We start from the raw sequence: 8,182 nt of genomic DNA on the forward strand, positions 1-8,182 counted from the left end.
ACCAGTTTGGGGTGTCCCCTGCTCACTGCCTGAAGATAGTTGGAAATGGCTCCACCAACCTAATAATGAATGATGTGTAGGCTTATTTATTTGTAACTGTTTACACACAAACGTCATCGCTCTCATCACTGAGACATATTTTCAAATTGTTCGTGTCTACAATTTGCTGTCGGTAGCAGTAGCAGAAATCTGAGGCGGCGCCACTGACTCCTGGAGTAACTGCCGTTTTTCAAAGCAACATCCACATCCTAGTCGTCAAAGTAGCTCATGGGTTTAACGTTGTGTCTGACAAGCGCTTGGGGCTCGGTTTCACTCTTTTCCGGCTTTTGGCTTAACCTCCCCCTGACCGGCAAGTACTAACCGCCCGAGTAGCCTGGTCGCCTCTTGACATGCACTGCTCCTTTTGTCGTGAGGTGAGCGCTTTACAAGTGTCAGAGGGGAAGAGGAATTTGCTTCAGCAAGCCTGAGATGACTCCCTTCCCACTGGAAGCTTTAGCACTGGTTTGTTTTGAAAGCCCGGAAGGTCAAGTTAGGCACTAATCCCCTCTCTCAAGCTCCTTACTGACTTCTGAATATTTGCTCAAAAGATTCAGCCCCACCAAATGGGAAACCCTCGTTATCATTTTAGTTCTTGACTGTGTCTATCCAACCGAAGACTCAGAGGTAGCAACTTTTTGTCCGAGCACGGAGCAGGACTTGAACTTTGGCATAAGAGGCCAGGTTCAATGGTTTTGAGGAATGGGACTTACACTTGGGGAAAGTTGAACGGATGGAGTTAAAATCTGACTCTGTGGAGCTTGGGTGTAGATTAAGCAATGAAGTGCCACAAAAAGTGGAATAAATTTACTAATTATTAAATGACAAGTGCGTTTTGATTCAGTTTGATTTATGTAAACTAAAAATGAATTCCCCTGTATGCTTCAATAATACTGATTGTCTTTAAAGGAGGCAAGTAGATCTAATCATTACTGTTGTTATTTAATCTAAATGTAAAAAATGTTAGCAATGATTACAACTTGTATTTCAATACTTGATGTTTATGAGCAATAAAATAGAAATGTCTTGTTATTGCACTACTGTGATGATGCATCATTCTTTAGCCATTTTCTAAGCACAACTTAGTAAATATTTTTGCCAATTTATCCTGACAGTCTTTTTTCTTATTTTCTCTTTGAAGAAGCTGTGCAGAATTTGAAGCTGTGTTACTCTCCGCCGCCGTCTTTGCAGTTTTTCTTTTTTTACATTTTCGTAAAATCTCTATATGGATTATTTGACATCAAGTAGATTAATAATTTGAAAACTAACAGCTAGTGGAAAATATATATATATGGGATTATAAGAGATAATGTTGGGGAAAAGTCAATAAATGAAACGTAGTCAAACCACGTGATGACAAAGGGTGAGACTCTTTTTATACATACGACGTGAAAACTAAGCACATTTCTTAAAAGAAAGTCCATACTTTTATTTTGGGTGTTTTACACCGAATTCACCCGCTTTTACTCCGGAGTTACCCCCTACAGTACTAACTTTAGCCAAGATGATCGACACAGTGACGGGACCTGGAGCGCCAACTTTGGCAGCCCAGCTGAAGGCCTTAACAGATCTGGAAGGCCGCTATCAGCAGAAACTCAGTGGCTTGCGGAACATTGAGAGCACTTCAGACAACGGGCTGAGGATGACAACCAGACTGAGGGAGCTGGAGGTGAAGGACCTGCTCACGCTCTGCAGGTTCTTCGGTTTCAGCTCAGAGACGTTCTCCCTGGCCATCAGCCTGCTCGATCGCTTCCTCTCGGTCATGAAGATTCAACCAAAGCATCTGTCCTGTGTGGGCCTCTGCTGCTTCTACATTGCTGTGAAGTCCTCCGAAGAGAACAAGAACATCCCCCTTGCCAATGACCTGATCCGTATAAGTCAAAACCGTTTCACTGTTTCTGACATGATGCGCATGGAGAAGATCATTATGGAGAAACTTAACTGGAAGGTGAAGGCCCCCACTGCCCTCCGCTTCATCCGGGTTTTTCACAGCTATGTCCAGGAGCAGCTAGGAGCAGAGAGTGGAAAAATCTTGAGCCTGGAGAGACTGGAAGCTCAGTTAAAAGCATGCCACTGCTCCTTTGTCTTCTCCAAAATAAAGCCATCTCTTCTTGCTATGGCTCTGCTGTGTCTTGAGTTGGACGATCACCATGACCCCGAGGAAAGGGACCAACTCTCAGGGACACTGGAAAGTCTGCGGAACCTTCTTACTATTAGAGAGGGCGATCTGGTGCGTGTGCGTGAATTAGTCGGCAAATGCCTGGCTGAATACGCCACCTCCAAGTGCTCCAGACCCAACAGTCAGCGACTTTGCTGGACCATTTCCGGAAGAACCGCCCGCCAACTCAAGCACAGCTACTACAAAATCACTCACCTTCCCACCATCCCCGAGTCGGCTTGTTAAAATCTCCGTCATCTTGTTGTCACCTGACTCAAATATCTTCCTTTTTAATTGGCTTAATTTGTCAGTGGACTTGCGTCAAGTTATTCATTTTTTACTTAAAGATCCTCATCTGTGAGATGGCGCTCTTTAAATGAAAGTAATTTATTTCCAGACGGTAACAGGAAGTAGAAAATTGTCAAGGACCCTTCTTCAATTTGACTTCTGAGGGTGTGCGCGTGCGAGTATGTTCTTGTTTGAATCCGTACCTAAGTATTTTAGCAGGGTCGACCCATTGAACAGGAACTCTGATCGTTATCGTAAAAATTCCCGCAAGTGGCCCTGTTGGAAAAGTCGGTGATCTCGACACATACGTGTAAAGTTGGCTCTGTAAACTTCAACCGGAGTTGCCTCTTTAACTTCTACAATGTTTATTATTGAACTACGAGTAAATTTTTCCAAAAGGAACTTGCAAAACTTTCTAGCGCTATAATAAAGGGAATGGTTCTTGTAGATTGTTTTATTAGAGCTGCGTAATTCTATTCTTATAGGTGTACACACTGGTTCAATTTCCAGTACTCCTATTTCCTTCCCATCCCCTTGTTCTCAGTTCGAAGACAAAAAGAAAGGTGTGTATTTCAAAAAATAAGCCACAGATTTAAGTATACTACCTATGAATTATTTTTGGTTATTTAATTGCATTGCAGAAAACAAATATTTTTATCACAATATTTCTTGTGTTCTGTGAGACCACAGTATTTGTATAGTCAAGTCAAGTCAAGTCACATTTATTTATTCAGCCCTTAATCACAAAAATGTCTCATAGGACTGCACAGGATTACAATTACACCATTACCTGATCTTAAACCAACATGCACTCTGACGTGTTTCCTTTTTCTAATGGCTAAATTTCTTCAGAGGAAAAATAACAATACCAATTCCAGATATATCAGTGTACACACAGGAACATATATAGGGGATATCCGTCAATGAGGAAACCCGAAGGAACAAAAGTATGAGTCCTTGGGTGTGTGTCAGATACCGAAGGCATTACACTCATGAACCAGGTGCCTTTCCTGTTTATTGCCGTCTTTATTTGGGTGTTTTCTTCAAGTCCCTCCAGTCAACAACTTCCTGCACAACAGACCATTAAGGGAACTCAGGGGTAACCGCTGGACATCACATTGTTTGGAAGCTGAGCTTAGTTTAGTCTTGTCTATTTTTGTACTCCGCTCAAGTATATTGACCCTTATTTACACAAACGATCCGGTTCTCAATGGTTTCGTATGATTTTTAATTGCAGGGATTGTTTTTGTGGATGACGCTAGGCCATATTTTAACAACGCCTAAAAGTTGGTGAATTTGCTACACTGATGATCTGAAATTTCAAGTGATCGATTGTCGATGAGTCTGCAGCAAATAAGCATTTTTATTTCGACAGTGATGATATTAATTTAAGTCAAGTCATGTTTATTTGTATAGTCCTTAATCACAAGGAGTCTTAAGGGGCTACACAGACCACAGACTATGGCAAACTACAGACTATTATTACACCATCCTCTTGCATTTACTGTTATCTAGAACTGAATGTTTGACTGTGAAAAGCTTTTGTTATTTCTATGTTTCGTCTGAAATTACACAATAATTTGGTTGTTTTTTTAAACAAAATAGAGGTAATACTGACCTTTTTTCCTATAATTACATTTTTAAAGACTTCACACAAATTATTATGATTTATGTAAAGGACATACAGTGTATATTCTATTATTTTTATTAAGCCCCATTCCCTGAAACTAGGCATTAATTGTTTGCAAAAATGATTACCTTTATCGCAATAGTGTAACCTTTTTCCCCCCCGTGACCCAATCTCGGATAAGCGGAAGACAATGGATGGATGGATGGGTGTTGCTTTGGTGTTTTCGATGCAGACGATTCTTACTCAGAAGTAAGGCTCAGTTGGCAAAAACCATGCCTTACCTGGTCAAAGCAACCAGTAACACTTTGTGCTGGACTTGCGGTGCATTCAAAAACAAGTTATATAAATATCAACTCTTTTTTGAGTTTCTTTGTCCTAAAAACATCCCCAAAAGTTGGATCAAATCAACCCAAGTAGTGGCTCATCTAACCTTAACATAAATTGTTATATCTTTTACCCCAACTATTTTTAAGGTGCATCCAAAAAATCTAGTATATTTTGGGTTAGCTTAATTTGATTTTCTTCAAACTGTGCTTCACGCCCTGTGGTGCAATGTGTCTTGTGTGTACTTGCTGTTGTAAGGCGGGCATTGTAGTGGAAACCATGAGAATGTCTAATGGAAAAATGTGGGTGTTGATTGTATTTAAAAGGACGGGTTTTAATGTTATGCAGTGCATTATGTTTTTTTCTACGCGCCACCCTTGCTTTTGAACTGTGACTATAGGCTTGCACACAGCTGACGACCTCCATGAGTGTCACCACTGACAATCAGCATTTTGCTTTTGGTGCTAGTTCCAATGCAACCGGACAGTATTTTTCCACTGTGTCTTTCGCATCAGCGAGCTGTTTTCTTTCAACATGCATTACTTTTCATATACATTGGACTTTTCTGTATCTCCACAGAAAACTTTTAATAATGCCATAAGATGATGGAAATACGCTACGTAACCAATGTCGCCAATTTGATCCCAAACAAAGTAATTAACACAACTTGAAGCATCTCTAATAATGGCATCAGGTGTACGCCCAAGGCGCTGATCGCCAATGGTGTCTTGCTAATGCCGCCTCGTCTGATGATAATGAACTCTAATCTTGCCAGAATTCCAGGCGGATGCTAGGAGTAACGTGTCTGCTTGCACTATCATTCAAGCTACAGCAAAAGCCGACATCAATTCTGTTTATCAGTATGTAAAGTGACTTTGAAAGTGAAGACAGTGAACCTGGCATATTTGATGGACATTTAGCCCAGCGTTTGGATTCAGAAATGGATGGGTTGGATTGATGACGATCAGCAACTACACCTATTGGTGATTGATTGAAAAAAATATAAGTACTTTGTCATCAATACTTAAAGGTGATGTCCGGAATTTTAAACTTTGTTACTCTCGGCTGTCATCCCCTGGCTTAAAGTCATGCTTGGAGCCTCAGTCAGCTTATTCATCAAGTACATGGATTTCTTAAAAGTGCAAATAAACTATACTTACTTCATATTCAAGATGGCTTTTGGGCTGTATTTGAAACAGGCTTGTTCTTATTTTTAGCATTTTCATGCTTCACAAACAAAAACATGCAATGAAGAACATAAAGCCCTTCCTCTGTACTCCCCTTTCCTTCTACCTTATGCGTTACATTTAACTTTTAACTTTTTAAGGGCACGTCAAATGACAGACCCAACTTTATATGGAGCACTACCAAACACAGTTTTTCAATGTGTACAAATGAACACTTGCTTGTGTACATTTGTGTTGTTGTAAGCCAGACATAACGTGAAATGAAATGAAATGATCTGCATTTATATAGCGCTTTTTAAGTCAATGACTTCCCAAAGCGCTTTACATTGTGCTTCTCATTTCCCAATAGCGACCGTGATCTGTGCAGCCATGTAAGGCGCTAACCTGCTTATTGGGGGTAATTGGGGGTTCAATGTCTTACCCAAGGACACTTCGAAATGTAACACGGACGAGCCGGGATTCGAACTGGGATCCCTTAATCCTTAAGACGATCGCTCTACCTCCTGAGCTACTGCCGCCCCCATAACAGAGGACAACATGCGAATAAGTGTGAAATGTGGGTGCGCAAATTGTATAAGTTAAAACTCCGACCCTATTATCAGATATGCCTTATGTGTGTGTTAAATACAGAAATGGCACCTGAAACCTCGACTGCTCATTTTAGTGCGGTGTGCCCTATGGTCACATGAAAATATGTTGAGATTCATAGAAGAAGATATTCGAGTTAACAAAAGTTTCTAAGCATTTGCTAATTTTGCTTCCCTGTTGCATGCTAAGTTCGCAGGAGACCAAGGGCGTAGTTTTGCCATGGGTGAAGGAGAGTGTGGACGGAACCCGACCCCACCAATATTATGTGATCACTTAAAAAAATCGCCCCGCTAATGCCAAAATGAAACCTACGCCCTTGCCAAAGACAATTTTTAATATTCATTATTTTGGTGGCACTGTCACACCTTTGTATTATCAGTTTTGTCCTTGTTATCAGGCACAAAAAAAATTGAAGACCTCGAAATCACACACGAAACATAATCAGCATCTGTTTCTGCTCACGTAATCACAAAGCTGCTTTCATGCCAACCCGAGACAAACACTTTGATAAGTTGATAGCAGAAGATTAGTGCATGTTGTGCAGAAAGGATCTGCTGACTTTTAACTTGCACTCACTCCAGAATTTATCAAGCCTTCAGACGCCATCCCCTACTATGTTCTCTGCTGATACGTCGAGCGGTAAGATTCCCTCTGCCGTTTGGAATCCAAAAGGACTGCGACAAGTCACTCTGCATGGTAAGCGTCCCGAACGCCACTGTGTCAAAACAAGAGTGTTATCTCACAGCTCGGAGTCATGGTGAGCATTATCACCAACATCTACTGGAATAACTGGAACACCTCACAATACATTTTATTCACATGTACAATAACTATGTCTGCCAAATAATCCAAATTTTAAGGAGAGCATTTGTAAATTGTATGACTTGGTGCTTTATTTTACTAAGAAACCTGACAAAAGTACCATCTGCCCTATACCAAGAGCAGGCAGAACGGTCCAAATATCGATTTTATTCATACTAAGCGAGTAGCCCCTGATTCCATCCAATAATTGTTTCACTTTATTTGCACTACTGATTTCATTTTTAAGATATTGTGCAATGAAATGTACTGTATTATAAGACGCACCTCTAAAAAGAGGCCTCGTGAAAGAATGTTTTCACATGTAAGACGCATCGAAATATAAGGCACTTACGATTAAAACAGAAAATAAAAAAACACATTAAATAGAACATAAATATTAGGGAATCTAATTTCACTACAAAAATAAATCGATTAATTAATAAATGGTCCCCGTATGTGAACGCATCTCGTTGTAGCTATGCATTTCTGAATGCATTTACCGTATTTCAAGCTCTATAAAGGCGCACTAGGTTATAATGCGCACTTTCTAATCTCTGGCAAATTTGAGTGTTTGGGTGCACCTTAAAGTCTGAAGAATACTGTATTGTAGTTGTCTTGTTGATATTGTTTTACAGTACTCTGTATTTTTGTTTCACTGCTGCTTTTTGGTTAGACTCTTTTGATTTATGTTCTAAAACAATTGTTGTCATTAAAGTATTTTGTTTTTATACTATTCAAATTTTGTACATCGTATTGTTAACACATTTTGGACTTTGACTTTATTTTCAAAAAATTGTGACATTAAGGTATGATCATCATTTTGACCCGTTTATATTTGTAGTTACTTTGTTTTTTTCCATTCGACTTTTTGAATTTCATCCCTAAACATTTATAATACAAATAGTTTTATACTTTTATACTGTTAAAGTTTGCATTGTAGTTATTCAATTAAAAAAACATTCAAGGTTATTTTTTTAATCGTTATTATGAAGTAACTCAATGTGGAGGAGTTCAATTATTCAATGATCATGAGATTTCCTAGTCAAGTCAAGTCAAGTCATTTTTATTTGTATAGCCCTAAATCACGAAGAGTCTCAAAGGGCTTCACAGATTATTACACTATATTACACAGACTATTTTTCAGAATATTATTATACATTCCTCTGCTCT

The 8,182-nt window shown here is 39.5% G+C and overlaps 1 pseudogene; it reads left to right on the forward strand.

Annotated features, from left to right (window-relative positions):
• Positions 1–1,446: 1,446 nt before the first annotated feature.
• Positions 1,447–2,536, forward strand: LOC148359295 (cyclin-G1 pseudogene; annotated as a pseudogene).
• The last annotated feature ends 5,646 nt before the right edge of the window (positions 2,537–8,182 follow it).

The sequence above is a fragment of the Urocampus carinirostris genome, chromosome 9 (assembly GCF_059441175.1).
Source record: "Urocampus carinirostris isolate Australia breed hairy pipefish chromosome 9, RoL_Ucar_1.0, whole genome shotgun sequence".
Lineage (NCBI taxonomy): Eukaryota > Metazoa > Chordata > Actinopteri > Syngnathiformes > Syngnathidae > Urocampus > Urocampus carinirostris.